Raw genomic sequence first — 16297 nt, 5'->3', positions numbered from 1 at the left:
GGGGTGACTGAAGGTGATAGGTGTTGTGTAGAGAGAATGTCAGAGTTGGAGTGAGGTGTAAAGTTAGCATTTTCAAATCTGCAGTAAAAGTCATTCAGATCATTGATCAGGTGTTGATTGCCTGCAAAATTGGGGGATGGTGGCTTGTAGTTGGTGATGTCTTTAAGGCCTTTCCACACAGATGCAGGGTCGTTGGCTGAAAACCGGTTTTCCAACTTTTTAGAGTAGTTTCTCTTAGCCACTCTGATCTCCTTTGTCAATGTGTTCCTAGCCTGCTTGTACAAGACTTTGTCCCCTTTTCTGTAGGCATCCTCCTTGGCTTGGCGAATCTGTCTGAGTTTTGCTGAGAACCATGGTTTACCATTGTTGTATTTTAAGGAAGTCCTGGTAGGAATGCACAAATCCTCACAGAAACTGATGTATGATGTTACAGTCTCTGTGAGCTCGTCCAGATCGCTGGTAGCAGCTTCAAAAACACTCCAATCGGTGCACTCGAAACAGGCTTGTAAGGCCCGCTCTGTTTCGTTGGTCCATCTTTTAACAGTCCTTACCATAGGTTTGGCAGCTTTTAGTTTCTGCCTGTAGGCTGGGATAAGGTGAACCAGGCAGTGATCAGGGACTGATCTAAGCTGCTCTAGGGACAGAGCGATATGCATTCTTTATTGTGGTGTAGCAATGGTCCAAAATATTTTTGTCTCTGGTAGGGCATGTGATTTGTTGTCTGTATTTTGGCAGCTCGAGTGTAAGTTTTGCCTGATTAAAGTCGCCAAGAATAATAATGACAGAGTCCGGATGTTGTTGCTCAGTGTCCGTGATGTGATCGGCGAGCTGTTGTAACACCACGCTCACGTGCGCTTGCGGTGGAATGTAAACACACACGAGAATGAACGAGGAAAACTCTCGCGGCGAGTAAAAGGGCTTACAGTTAATGAAGAGTGCTTCTAGGTCGAGACAGCACATCTTCTTCATCACTGTTGTATCTGTACACCCCTTTTCATTGATGTAGAAACATACCCCACCACCACGCGATTTCGCGGTCCGCTCTGAACAGCTGGTAGCCGGGCAGATGTAGCGCGCTGTCCGGGATGAAGTCATTTAGCCATGTTTCCACGAAACACAAAACAGCAGAGTTTGAAAAATCCTTATTTGTCCGGTAGAGTAGAAGTTCGTCTGTTTTGTTTGGCAGAGAGCGCAGATTCGCCAGATCTATGCTAGGCAGCGCAGTTTTAAAGCCGCGCTTTCTGAGCCTGATTAGCGCGCCGGCTCGCTTCCCACGCTTGCGCGTCCTGGAGCGCTTTGTTAGCGCCGCTGCGCCTCCGACTATGATGTTAAGTAAAACGTCCGAATAATCAAAAACCGGTAAAAGATCAGATGGTGTGCACTGCCGAATATTCAGCAGTTCATCTCTTGTGAAACTGATTGTATGGGAAAAACATAAAACAGGACAAACTAACAAAAACACTAAAACAACTGGAGAGCTCCACACCGAGGCAGCCATCTGAGGCGCCATCTTGGATGATATTCAGTGGTATTTGTTGATCGGCTCTCACAGTCAGAATTGTTTGAGCAATCGGCAACTGTAGATCCACATGTTTCATCCTCAGGACATGTCACTGGTAAGAAACTGATGTCTAAGAGCATATTCCAATGTACCACTTTAGTATGTCCTTTGTCATCTTTCACTGTATATGTGTGTCTGAGGGTCATTATCCACAATGGTGTACACAGTAGATTTCAATCTATCTGCCAACTTCCTTTTCCATCTTTCTCCTTTATTGGCAATAAGCACTCTATCTCCATTGTTCAAATGTACTCCCTTGATCTTGTGGTTATAAATCTTTGTTTGTTTCCTCTGTTCTTGTACAGCCTGTTTTTGAGCAATTTCAGCTGCTTCGTGAAGATGAGACATTAAAGTTACAACATAGCTGCTGTAATCAACAATCACTGGGTTCTTCGATACTTCGATACATTACATCCACAGGTAATCGTGGGACAAGTCCAAACATCAGTTGGAAATGTGCGTAACCCGTTGTCTCATGTACTGTTGAGTTGTAAGCGAAGGTCAGAGTCTGAATCTGTTGTGGCCACTTATCCTTAGATCTCAAAGGCAAGGCGCGAAGCATATTTCCTAATGTTCGGTTGAACCGATCCGTGATGCCATTTCTCATAGGATGATAGGAAGTCGTGCAAGATTTAGAGACCCCGGAAAGTGTTAGTAATTCAGCCATACACGCAGAACACATGGTCCCATAACTTCCGAGCAACTTGCTTAGCAGTCTGGTTGATGCAAGGAAAGGCATGTGCAAGTTTAGTGAAATGGTCCGTCAGGACCAACACATCCACTGAACGCTGTTTGTTATCTTCTGCACTCCAAAAGTCAAGACAAACCAACTCCATAGGTGCAGAAGTTTGGATGCTTTCCAGTGGAGCTCGAGCAGCTGGCTCAGGTGTTTTTGCCAGAATACACCTCTTGCAACACTTCACATATTCTCTGATCTCACACTCCATCTTGGGCCAGAAGAAGCACCAAGTGAACTGTTCTATCCTGTCCTTGGTGACCGGCAAGATCGTGAAGACCATATAGGGCCTTTTCTACCATGCTCTGAGGCAGAACATACTGATGTCTTCTCTGTCTGCTTATTGGGTCCTTAGTTACCCTGTACAGAATCCCATTGCACATTTTTAGGTGATCCCATTGCTTGACAAGGGCCAATGCTCTGTAGTCAAGCTTTTCTCTCTCTCGTCTGGAAGGGCGTCTCTTACGAAGTACGAAAGGGAGAACCTTGGAAATAGTAAGGTCGAGCTCTTGACGTCTCTCCAACTCATCATGAGAGAACATAAGCAGAGGTTGTTCGCTTTGGCTAGAGGCTGCAACCTGCTGAACTAACTGCACCAACTGAACTGACACTTGGCAAAGTGTCTTGATGGCTGCTGGATCACATGACTGCACATGACAGCTTGATTGACGTCCAATCTGATTACTTATCTTGTGGCACTCAACCTTCAGACGAAACACATCCTGTATTCCTTCTACTTCTACAGCATCAACTTCAGTAAATAAGTGGTTGTAACTCTCATTTATGAGCCTATGACTAATTGACCTTGCAAACGGATCTCTGCTTAAGGTGTCAGTCCAAACTGTGAAGCTGTGCCCATTGAGCCAATGGCTAAACTTTTCACACACACTCCACTTCAAGGCCAAAAACTCGAGCCTGTGGGCAGCGTACTTTTTCTGTGATGTGGTCAGGGTTTTGCTGGTGAAGGCGATTGGCTGAGCTGTTTCTTCCCCAGCTGGAACTTGGGATAGTACAGCACCTAACCCACCCAGAGATGCATCAATTGAAAGGATCAAAGGCTTAGATAAATCAGGATGTGCAAGCACAGCACAGTTCAACAACTTCTCCTTGAGGATATAATATTGCATTCTTCCATCCAATCATTTGGATTCAGCTTTCTGAATGTGCCAACAGGCCTCCTAACTTTCTCTTTACCTCTTCTCTTCTGACCTGCAGTTAGAGCAAAGAGAGGCTTGGCAATCGAAGAACAATTCAGAATAAAGTGTTGATAGTAGAAAATTATTCCTAAAAACGACTTGATCTTTCGAGCTGATGGAGTGCAACCATCATCCTCCATAAGTTGAAATTTGTGCATTTTGCATATAACATCTACCTCATAAAGTCCACAGAGACGCCATGGCCAGAAATAATATGACCCAAGAATTTCACTGAATCACGCAAGAAATTACACTTTTTGGGACTCAGTTTGAGGTGATGTAACCAGAGCCATTGAAAAAACATTTCAAGCCTGCTCAAAGCCTCTTGCTCAGTGGGCGCGAACACAAGCAAATCGTCTAAATAGCGAAGTTCATATCCCCCAAAATGCTAAGCATCATCTGCATGAACGAAGCTGGACTGTTGCACAGCCCTTGCAGCATGCGATTATACTCATGTAGTCCCATGGGAGTAATGAAAGCTATGTATTTTTTGTCTTGTTCATGCATAGGTAGATTGTAGAATCCAGAGGTTAAGTCAAGGGTGCTGAAGTAATTGTTACCTCCTAAAGCAGCAAGGCAGTCGGACTGATGAGGGAGAGCGTGAGCATCTTTGAGTGTTCTCGCATTAAGCCACCTGAAGTCTGTACAGATGCGGAGGTTTCCATCTTTTTTCCACACAAGCACCAAAGGCGATGCATATTCGCTTACCGATTTTCTAATTATCCCTTGCTCCTCCATTTCGGTTAACAGCTGACGCAACTTCTGGTAATGAGCAGGAGGGATCCTGCGATATGGTAACCGGAAAGGCCTCTCATCTGTAAATCGGATACGGTGTTCAAACTCCATAGCCTCTCCACAGTCTAAGGGGTGCTTGGAAAACACATCATTGTAATTTACAAGTAACTGTATGAGTTTCTCTTTGGATGCATCAGTGAATTTGCAGAGATCAAAGTCAATTTCACTCAACCCAGCATCCTGCAGTATCGAATTTAAAGCATTATTTGAAGTAGCTTGCCTCTCTGAACTAACCTCCTTTATCTTTCCAGTACCCTGCAAGACTGGGAAGTCTTCTGCAGCCAGACAAGGTGAAACATCTGCAAATTTCTGATTCTTTCTTAGCGTGACAGGTTGGTCTGACAAATTAGTTATTTTCATAGGTATCCACCTATCACCCCACATAGATGTTATCACACGGGCTACCATAATGTTTCTTGGCATAGTCTTGGAGGAAGTTGGTTCAACAAGAATGGTGCTTCCAAGGGACAATGGAGTGTTGCTAGGCAGTCTTCCCCACACTAAATATTCTTGTCTAGCAGCAAGAGTGACAGCATGTTGGAGCTTTACTGTTCCGATTTTGCTAGGGATCTCATCATGTCGCCAGCGCGTGAGATTTGACATCACATCCAAAAAGTGTTCACTGTCCGGTGATAACGTCTTGGTTACGGATGTAACCTCAGTTCCCTGATGGAGGGAACGAGACGTTGTGTCCTTCATGCCACAACGCGTGCCGCCCGCTGCAGCTCGAAGGGGGGCCTCTTGAGGTCCGCCAGGACCACATCAAGGTCGCAAGAGGGTACGGAGCGCGGACAAGGTGGTAGCCTTCTCGCGCTTCTTAGGAACCTAATGATCAGGTTGTGCTGTCCTAGAAACTTACCAGCAACTGGGTCGTGATGAGTGGCAATGGCGGCTATATACACTTTCAGTGTGGAAGGGGAGAGATTGCTCTCGAGTCTCTGGAAGGACAGCACGTTCCCGATCGAGCAACTCCGCAGGTCTTCTCTTCGAGAAGAGCACCAGGACGAGAACTGACGAGAGAGCGCTCGGCTGTCTGGTTCAGGTCGCCTGGGATATGTGTGGCTCGCACGGAGCGGATCACCTGCTGACTCCACAGGAGGAGGCGTTGGGTAAGTCGTGCTAACTGCTGTGAGCGAATGCCACCTTGGTGGTTGATATACGCTATGGCAGTTGTGCTGGCCGAACGAATCAGCACGTGCTTGTCCTGCACGAGAGGTTGTAGCCTCTTCAGTGCAAGTAGCACAGCCAACAACTCAAGTTGTTGATATGCCAGCGCAGGCGGGGGCCCGTTAAGTTAATTCATGCATTCATGACATCAACCCTGCAGGGAGGCATCTGTCGTCACCACGACGCATCTCGAAACGATCTGCTTCATCGACCTCCCCGGGGGTGGTTCGATGGCTGGCAGTGCGGATCCCTCACCGTGGGGAAGCCCCCGGGGAGGAGATCGGCTCTGCTGGCTTACCTGCCTGGCGATGATGTAGCACAATGCACCGTGGACTGAGAGTGCTGAGGGCTGCTGATTATCCTCGACATTGGGTCTCGCCGTGACGCAACGCCGAGTTGCCGAACACCGTCGTGTAGATGGTGAGAGCAGCTGTGATAAATACCCAGAGTGAGTGGAAACTCTTTTTGTAAGAAGTGAGCTGTTGGGACGGGGCAGGAACCGTCCAGGATCGACAGACCAGTGATGGAATGGCTGGGGTCGGGCCCGATGGTATTCTTGATCTCCCTGGGGTCTTCCCACGAGGACCGCTTCTGCCGCGGCTGCTGGCGCGGTCTTCTTCCGGGGGGCCGCCTGAGTGGGGGGCACCAGAGGGCATCGAAGAGGACCAGGGCTGCTGGGAAGCAGCGGGGGAGCGGGGGGGGTATGGGGCGTCTGGGGATTGCATTGATAGATCTGTCTGCTTTCTTTACTCGGGTCTTGCAGCAATGATGTGAAGTATCTCACTCACTGAAGCATCCCCTTTCTCGCGAGGTGGGGTTGGTGGATGCGGACTTTTGTCGTCATCCATGTTCCTGTAGCTTGCGAGAGTTTCAGCGGAGAATCTGTCTTTGATATGCACAGATGAGTGACATTCGAGTTCAATGCAGTTGTTTCTGCGCACCCATCGGCAAGGGGGGGGGGGGGTTTGTTCAGTGAATATGTCGAGCGCGTTCTGACGTTATACTGAAAACCCCTTGTGAGCGAATGGGGTGCGCTCGTAGAAAGCGGACTTTCTCGGTGTCATCTTATGTGAGTTAAGCTCTTCTCTCTCCCAGAGGTGCATACTCCTGGCATTCAAGATGTGGGAACTCACTTTCGCAAACTTTCACGCCCTCCCCAGGGATGTTGCGCGTCACCCGTTGAGCGAGGATTGGCGGTGGAGTTTGCTAATGTTGTGGGTTGGTTTTACTGCTCTTTCCACGTGGGACTCCCATCATCATTGAGTTCGCCAGGATGGCTTTCATCGTTCGGATGCTAGAGGAGGCATTTTGCGGAGAAGATTTTGTAGTCTCGTACACCTTCAGAGATGGGAGAAAATCTTTTACCATGCTTTTGGATGTGGAGGTGCTAAAGTCGACGTCCCAGGTGGGCGAGTTGCGGGCAAAGTGCAAGTACGGCACACTTCCGGCCTGGCGGCGAAATTGACGTACTCTTAGTGCCCCATTGAGGGAAGAAAGTGGCGATGGAATAGTTTGACGTGCACGTGCGAAGGGGGCTTAGGTCTCTTATGAAGTTTTCTCATCAGGTATGGAGTTTATATAGACCCAAAACTCACGCGCATGGAATCCGCACGCAAACGCGCATAATGATAACCGCGAGCGAGCAGAATAGTATCCGTAAGCGGAAAAGAATCCTCGCGCGGGCGCATTTCTGCTCCGCGAGCAAAAACTCAGTCCGCGAGCAGAGGCTTTGACGAGCGCGCGCGCGATTCTCTATATGCTCTCGCAACTGCTCAACACTTGCTCGCTCGTTGAGTTGACTTCTGAGACTTTGGAGGCGGGACAATGGCAGACTTCTCCGATCCTTTGATTGGTCACTTTTAACATGCACTCACCTACAGTCTCCGACATGTATCTTACCCGTTGTACAGACGTCTTAATTTGGCATAACACGATACTTTTTTCCGTTTTTAAACTTGGGTTACAGTGTTATGTATGCCCTTGCCTTTGGATTTACATATTTGGCATCTTGACAGGAAGTTAGAAATAAATAGTTTTTTCTGTTTCTGCCTCGTGGGGGCTGTGTTGTATCAGTGCTCTTACAACTTCGCTCTAATATTAGTGTATTTTATTGTCGTTGCTAACTTATCCTGATATCTCAATAACCCTGTTCTTGTTATCTACTTGAAGATTCTAAACCAAAAGTGATAGTTAACTTAATGCCGTTAGCATAGCAATAGCGTGTTAGCTTGCTTTCTGTTCACACTGTGGAATATCATCTTGCCTCTGGTTTGTCTTGTGTGCTAACTGTTTCTCTTTTTAAGCGAGTATACTACGATCCATCGAGCAACCTTGGTAAGTTGGAATTGCACTTCAAATCCGGTGAGTTATGGCTTCTATTCCTATTATTGTTACTTGCACCTCATGTCATATGTTTAGCTTAGCCTTCTCTGTCAGCTGCGAGGGCTTTATATGCGATAAATGCAGGGAAATAGTTAGGCTGACAGAGAAGATCTTAGAATTAGAGTCTCGCATCCAATCTTTATCTGAGGATAGTAAGAGTTTAACGACGATAGAAAACACTTTGGATGCGAGCAACATTAGCGCACACAGCTCGGTTCCGGTTGAAAATCCTCCGCAGCTGGGAAACTTCGTGACTGTGAGACGGCGTAGTCGCAGGACAAAACATCACTCGACCGTTCCGATTACAGTCTCGAACAGGTTTGCCCGATCAGTGACGCACCGACTGAGAAGCCTGCTGAAAGTGCCCTAGTTATCGGTGATTCTATTGTTCGGAACGTTAACATAGAGGCGCCAGCCACCATATTCCAATGTTTACCGGGAGCCAGAGCGCCTGACATCAAGTCAAATTTAAATGTGCTGGCTAAGGCTAATCGTAAATTCAGTAAGATTGTTATTCACGTCGGCACAAATGATGTTCGACTCCGTCAATCGGAGATCACAAAAGATAACATTAAAGAGGTGTGTGAGCTCGCAAGCACGATGTCAGACACTGTAATATTCTCTGGCCCCCTCACTGCTTATCGTGGTGATGAGATTTATAGCAGATTATCATCACTAAATGGCTGGTTGTCTGAGTGGTGCCTGCAGAATGATATAGTTTTTATAAATAACTGGAAGAGTTTTGAGGGCAGACCTGACCTGTTGAAACGAGATGGTCTCCATCCCTCCTGGGCTGGGGCTTCCATCCTGTCTAGAAATATGGCAAAAAGTCTTAATGCTAATGCTAAAACTTGACTCGCTGGGGCCCAGGTCAGGGAGCAGACAGAATGGCTTAACCAACTGTCTGCTTGCCGTCTCACGTCGCAGAATACACAAAATGTACAACATGTAGTAATCCGTTCTCCCAAACATCACAAAATAGAGACTGTGTCTGTCCTCCGGATTAGCAAACATAAAATAATGCGTAAACCTCTTGAAAGTAATTTAATAAACGTTAAACAAACTAAACATGAACAAAATACAGATAATCAACTGTTACGACTCGGATTGCTAAATATTAGATCTCTCTCTAATAAAGCACTTTTTGTTAACGATATGATAACAGATCATAAAATAGACATGCTCTGTTTGACAGAAACATGGCTAAAACCAGATGATTATATTGCTTTAAATGAATCTGTCCCCCAAGATTATTATTATAAACACGAGCCTCGTCTAAAAGGCAGAGGGGGAGGTGTCGCAGCACTTTACAATAACTCTCTTAGCATTTCAGAAGTCGAACTCTAAATATAATTCTTTTGAAGTCATGGTTCTTCATGTTTCAACACCTAATACTAAAGATAAAACTCTTTTTAAATTGATTCTAGCTATTGTATATAGGCCTCCAGGGCACCACACAGATTTTATTAAAGAATTTGGTGGGTTCTTATCAGAACTAGTACTGGCCGCAGATAGACTCCTTGTCGTTGGTGACTTTAACATCCACGTAGATAACGTTACAGATGCCTTAGGAATGGCTTTCAAAGACACTCTTAACTCCATGGGCATTAGTCAACATGTGTCAGGACCCACTCACCTTCGTAATCATACTTTAGATTTAATACTGTCTTACGGTATAAATGTGGACGACGTTAAAATCCTTCAGCAGAGTGAAGACATTTCGGATCATTATCTGGTATTATGTTTGCTTCACTGGCCTACGGCTGCAAATAAAACTCATTGTTACAAATATGGTAGAACAATAACTTCAACTACCAAAGATGCGTTTCTCGATAATCTGCCCGAATTGTCTCAAATCATGAGAAATAACGTTGAAGATCTTGACATTACCACTGAAAATTTTAATTCCACCTTCTCGGTAACGCTAGACAAAGTTGCTCCACTACGTTTAAAGAAGATTAAAAATGGCAGCCCCACACCGTGGTATAATGAACACACTCAGGCTCTAAAGAAAGCGGCCCGAAAAATGGAGCGCAACTTTAAGAAAACTAAATTAGAGGTATTTCGTACAGCATGGAAGGATAGTATTCGAAAATACAGGAAAGCCCTAAAAACTTCTAGATCCGCCTACTTTTCATCACTAATAGAAGAAAACCAGCACAACCCTAGGTTTTTATTTAACACGGTGGCTAAATTAACAAAAAATAAATCGTCAGTGACTTCTGATCCTGTATATCAGCATAGCAGTGATGAATTTATGAACTACTTCACATATAAAATCCAAGATATTAGAGAAAAAATTATAACAATGCAATCAGAAGTGAAACCCGCTGAACAAACTAACTACAGCGCCCTTAAGGAGAAAATGCAATTATTTTATACCGTAGATCAAGATGAGCTGTCTAAAATTATTAGATCATCTAAATCAACAACATGCATACTAGACCCTATACCTACAAATCTACTGAAAGAGATGCTCCCAGAAATTATAGATCCTCTTCTTGGTATTATTAACTCATCTCTGACATTAGGACATGTGCCTAAAGCATATAAGGTGGCTGTTATAAGGCCCCTTGTCAAAAAACCCCAACTCGACCCTAGAGAACTAAGGAACTACAGGCCTATATCGAATCTACCTTTCATATCTAAATTCTGGAAAAAGTAGTTTCAACTAATTATGCTCCTTCCTCCAAAGGAATGACATCAATGAAGAATTCCAGTCTGGATTTAGAGCATGTCACAGTACAGAGACTGCTTTGATCAGAGTTACAAATGATCTGCTATTGGCGTCTGACCGAGGTTGTATCTCGTTATTGGTGCTGCTAGACCTTAGTGCTGCATTCGATACCATTGACCACAGCACACTCCTACATAGACTCGAAAATTATGTCGGCATTAAGGGAATAGCTTTGAAATGGTTTAAATCTTATTTATCCGACCGTTTTCAATTTGTAGCAATAAACAATGAGGTGTCACGCAAATCGCAAGTCCAGTACGGTGTACCACAGGGCTCAGTCTTAGGGCCTCTGCTCTTCGCATTATACATGCTACCTCTAGGAGATATAATAAAGCGACACGGAGTTAGCTTTCACTGTTATGCTGATGATACTCAACTTTATATTTCCTCGAAGCCTCATGAAACACAGCAGTTCCATCGAATAATGGAATGCATAGTCGATATAAAAAACTGGATGAGTAACAACTTTTTATTACTGAACTCGGACAAAACGGAAGTGTTACTTATTGGACCGAAAACTGCTATAAGTAACAACCAAGAATACTGTTTAACTATTGACGGATGTTCCATAAAACCCTCGTCGTCAGCAAAGAATCTTGGCGTTCTATTCGATAGTAATCTGTCATTTGAGAGCCACGTCGCCAACACCTGTAAAATTGCGTTTTTCCATCTTAAGAATATATCTAAACTACGTCATATGCTGTCAATCTCAGATGCAGAGAAGTTAATTCATGCATTCATGACATCAAGACTAGATTACTGTAATGCACTGTTAGGTGGTTGCCCTGCAGGCTTATTACAAAAACTCCAATTGGTCCAAAACGCGGCAGCTCGAGTTCTTACACGTACAAAAAAGTATGAACATATTAGCCCGGTTCTGTCAACCTTGCACTGGTTACCTATAAAGCATCGCGTTAACTTTAAAATCTTGCTTATTACCTATAAAGCCTTACATGGTTTAGCTCCTCAGTACTTGAATGAACTCCTTTTGTATTACAGTCCTTCACGTGCATTACGCTCTCAGGCGTCCTGTCAGTTGGTAATACCTAGAATTTCAAAATCAAGTGCAGGTGGTAGATCCTTTTCCTATCTAGCGCCTAAACTTTGGAATAGTCTTCCCTGCACTGTCCGGGAGGCAGACACACTCTGTCAGTTTAAATCTAGACTAAAGACGCATCTTTTTAATCTTGCATACACTACTCTTCCATAATATAAATCTTAGAGGGTTTAGGCTGCATTAGTTAGATCAACCGGAACCAAAAACACAACTGATGTACTTGTTGCATCAAAGAGTACAGAACAGTACTCTACTCTCAGCCAGTCTTGTCTCATTGTTCCAAGGTTACCACAGCGAGCAGGATGCAGTTCATGGCCTGACCTGATGGTAGAGCGGAGAATGGGAAGTGGGGACCTGACAAGAGCTGAGATGATAGAGCTGGATAAAGAAGGACGCGGTCTCTTGACATGTCTTCACCACAAAACTTCAAATGCTATTAGATTATTAATGATAATCTTAAACTATAATTTATTTTATTATTAAGTTTATTTATTTTATTTAGCCTTGTTGTGCAAGTTCTCTGGAGCTTGTGCAGAGGCAGCAGCTTTTGCCAGAGGGGAACTGGAATCCCCTGGTTGGGCCTGGGTTCTCCTGAGGTTTTTTTTCTCGATTAGAGTTTTGGGTTCCTCGCCACCGTTTGCATACTGTTTTTGCACTATCTGCCTGACCGGGGGGGCTGCTTTAGAATCTTAAAGTTTTACTTAATTAATATTGCATATAGGAATTTATAGTCTGTTATATTTGACCTGTGCTTCTCTCTCCTTTATCCTAAATGTGTGCTCTCACTGAGCGTGTGTGTGTGTGCGTACTTGTCTGTGTACGTACGTGTGTGTGTGTGTTGTGTGTGTGTGTGTGTGCGTGCGCATCCGTGTGTGTGTGTGTCTCTGTGTCTGTGTGTGTTGGTGCGTGTGCGTGTTGTGTGTGTGGAGTGTTTTGTGTGTGGGTGTGTCTGTCTTCTGTGTTTTCAACCTTTTCTTGATTTTGCAGGTACAACTTTGATTGTTTTGCTTGTAGTCAATGTGTCTCATGTACAGCTGCTTTGTAACAATGAAAATTGTAAAAGCGCTATATAAATAAAGTTGAGTTGAGTTGAGTTGAGTATGTGTATTCATAATTGCTTTTGTATTGTTAATAATTTTCATGAAATTGTTATAAAATGAGAATTAATAAATGGCTACAACAGTATAACTCAAAGCACAAGTTATTATAAATTACAATATGATGTACTCTCTAAAATTTAATTTAAATAATTTATTTGTTTTGCTTTATTTGTTTTGAAAATATTAAAACGGGCTATGCCAGTAAACAGATATTAGATAACTCAAATTTAATGACTACAGGAGACATTTAATTATATTATTATAGTATGTTTTAAATAGGTCACACATGACATGTAAGTTTAACTGCTATATTATATAGCATAATTTTTGTTGACAGATGTAAGAAATCAAAATGTCACTTGTTAAAACACTAACACATAGCTAAGGCAAGGTAATACACTAATCATTCGGTAGTAAGACATGTAATCTGTAGGCGACTGCATGTAGGTGAGTGCTTGTTAAAAGTTACCAATCAAATGAGCAGAGACATGCAGATGTCTCCGCTCATTTGATTGGTAACTTTTAACATGCATTGTCCCGCCTCCAAAGTCTCAGAAGTCAACTCAATGAGCGAGCAAGTGTTGAGCAATTGCGAGAGCATAGAGAGAATCGCGCGCGCGCTCGTCAAAGCCTCTGCTCGCGGACTGAGTTTTTGCTCGCGGAGCAGAAATGCGCCCGCGCGAGGATTCTTTTCCACTTGCGGATACTGTTCTGCTCACTCGCGGAGTTTAAATGCGCCCTCGCGGAGCAGCTTTCCGCGCGTGGTTATCATTATGCGCGTTTGCCGATTCCATGCGCGTGAGTTTTGGGTCCATTTAAACTCCATACTCATGCACTTCCGGGAAACACGGCACTGGGGGCACTCAAACCCGAGGTACCATGTATCCAGCCACGAGCGTTGGGAGAGGCAGTGCGGTGCACTGCAACCCAATGCCCACGGCGGCCTGGGAAAGCATGGCTGACATTTCGACGTCCGCTTCTTACTGGGCTCGACACCCTGAGGAAGGGAGCTCCGAGGAATCGTCGGAGTCAGATGCCAGTAAGTCACCCTCCAATGCTGCAAGGGACATCTCATCATCAGCATCACGCACCATTTCCGAATACATAGTTGAGGAACAAGACGGTGGGACCGTCTCTTGGGGAATCGTCAGACGAGCGAGACAAGGTGCGAACGGTCCGCGAGCCAGTGGCTGATGGATTAACGCTCACAGTAATCCTCATATCACCCTCGCTGCTTGCCGTAGCGGACGGCAGGGCCGTAGCCACTGCTGTCACGGAACGGGAAGCTGACGAGGTGGTGGCTGAGTCCTGAGGGAACACAGCCACCCGTGAATGCAACGTATGAATTGTCATCCGCCCGCAGTGCGGGCAGGACGTATCCACAAAGGCTGCCCCAGCGTGCTGGAAACCCAACACTTGAGGCAGACATCATGTCAGTCCCCCTCCTCGATGAGTGTGTTGCACCCACGAGAACAGCGAGACATGCCACGCTGGAGAAATTTGCTCTTTCAGAGAAAAAACTTGAACACTTCTGGATCTGCCGAGAAGCCCAGGGGAAGCTGCAGGAAGGGACAGTCTGCTGCACCACGTCATAAGATTCCAGCAGTAATTCAGCATAGAGTTTGAAGTCTCGAAGTCGATCATGTGTGAAGGCTCCGAAGAACAAATGGTGAATGAATGCAGCACGCCGTCTCTCTTTTATACCCGGATATCTGGGGGCGGAGTCCGGCATGCAAATTTCATTCGCCAATTTCATTGGCCTTTTCTAAACTAGTCAGAAGTTGATAGGTTCTCAAGACGAACCCCATCTGTCGGTTCGACACAACCGACAGAAAGGGAACTGTGTAGCATTTTGCGATATGAAGTCCCAATACTCATCCGTGCTCTTCATTTGATTCACAATGTGCTTGATCAAGTTGGTGCCAAGAATTAAATCATCATGTTGTCCTGGAACAACAAGAACTGGAACTCGACAGCTGTTGCTATACACTTTCATGGTAATTTGTACAAACATTTTGGCTGTGTGGTCCTACCCCCAACACCGACAAGAATGATATTCTCAGGTAATGATTTTTTGTCCAGGATGACATTTTCAGCCAACAACTTTTGTTCAGCTGTCTCACTTAGGGTACAAGACATGGAGCCAGTGTCAAGCATTCCTTTCATATGGAACTGGTCATTTACAATTACAGAAGTATAGAAAAGATCATCAAAAGCCTTTATTTTCTGTATGTTTTGTGCGTATATCACGCAAGTACTGTCGGGTGCTGTATGGCATGCATTCTCATACTGTTGTTCCAGATCACTCCAAATGTGGGTCTAATGGTTTAAAGGACCAGCTCCTTGTGGTGAGTAGTTTACCTCCAGACTGTAATGACTACTCCACTTTCGGCACTCTCTTTTTCTGTGTCCATGTTCAAAACAAAACAAACATAAACCGTCTCTTCTACAATGTGCAACAGTAGAATGGTCCATGCCTCTACAAACCTTGCAAAACTTCCTACTCACAGTCCCATGTCTGAATGAATTTACGGGTGCAGAAGGGCTTTGCATGTTTTGTTTCAGCACACGATCGAGCAAACTGATAAGAGACTGAGTGCAGCTGTCATTTGTTTGAACTGATGGTGTAACTGGTAACCCACCTTAACCTCCTGACACTTTCGGCTCATTCACAGATGTCCCATTCTCTAAATTGGACACTTGGGCATTGGCAGCTACAGTTTTTGCAAAGGCAGGACGGTTGGACTGTGCCTTCATTTGTGCTCTTTTCTCAGCTTGATATTCGTCAAGACGTTCTTGTATTTCAGCCGCCGTCCACCTATCAGCAGATTTGAACTTCAAAATAGTAGAAAGAGATTGGTCAGGGCAATGTTTAACAAACATTTGAGTCACTTCATGGGTAGGATCTTCAATACTTCTGCCCTGTCTTCTCAAACACTCGTCAGCAACATCAACAGCTTTATTAAGCCGAATCCAATATTCCATTGCATTCTCTCCTTCTACAGGTAAAGTGCCATAGAAGTCAGCAAGGGGCATAGATGAATATGTCAATTCACTGAAGTGCTGTTTGAGTATGTCTGTGACAATCCTTGGGTTTGTTTTAGGGTTCAAGGAAGGAGAGACATGCTGTCGGAGAGCCCTCGCCACTGAGGGGGATCGCGGTGCTGAGGAGTTCGGGCAGCGGTGACGAGGGTAGTCGCGGGGGAATGAAGTGGGGTGGTTGCCGTCCTGGAGGGAGCGGACGAGTCATCGCTGTTGGCCATGGGCCAGAGCCTGCTGCCGTCCGCCTTGAAGGGTAGGAGCAGGAAACGGGGGACTCGCTGCCGGCTGCCCTCAGCCAGAGGAGCCATCGCAGGCCGCCAGGGGGCAGAGGAGGATCAAGCCGTCGAGCGTCCAGTACCACCGCATGGCACCATGAGGAAGAGCCTCTCGGCTGGCTGAGGAACGAGCGACAGTGTGTCGGGGAACCGGTCCAGATTTTTTTTCTTTTTCCTCTCTCCCCTCTCTCGTCCCTGTCGCTCCTTGTGCTTCCGTCTCTTTTCCTCTCATCTCACCTGTCAATACCC

The 16297-nt window shown here is 45.2% G+C and overlaps 1 pseudogene; it reads left to right on the top strand.

Annotated features, from left to right (window-relative positions):
• The first annotated feature begins 6728 nt into the window (after positions 1-6728).
• LOC130554820 (uncharacterized) lies at positions 6729-9089 on the top strand (annotated as a pseudogene).
• The last annotated feature ends 7208 nt before the right edge of the window (positions 9090-16297 follow it).

Source organism: Triplophysa rosa, linkage group LG5 (assembly GCF_024868665.1).
Source record: "Triplophysa rosa linkage group LG5, Trosa_1v2, whole genome shotgun sequence".
Classification (NCBI taxonomy): Eukaryota; Metazoa; Chordata; class Actinopteri; order Cypriniformes; family Nemacheilidae; genus Triplophysa; species Triplophysa rosa.
The sequence above is the reverse complement of the archived record's forward strand: the minus strand, read 5'-3'. Positions and strand labels throughout refer to the sequence as shown.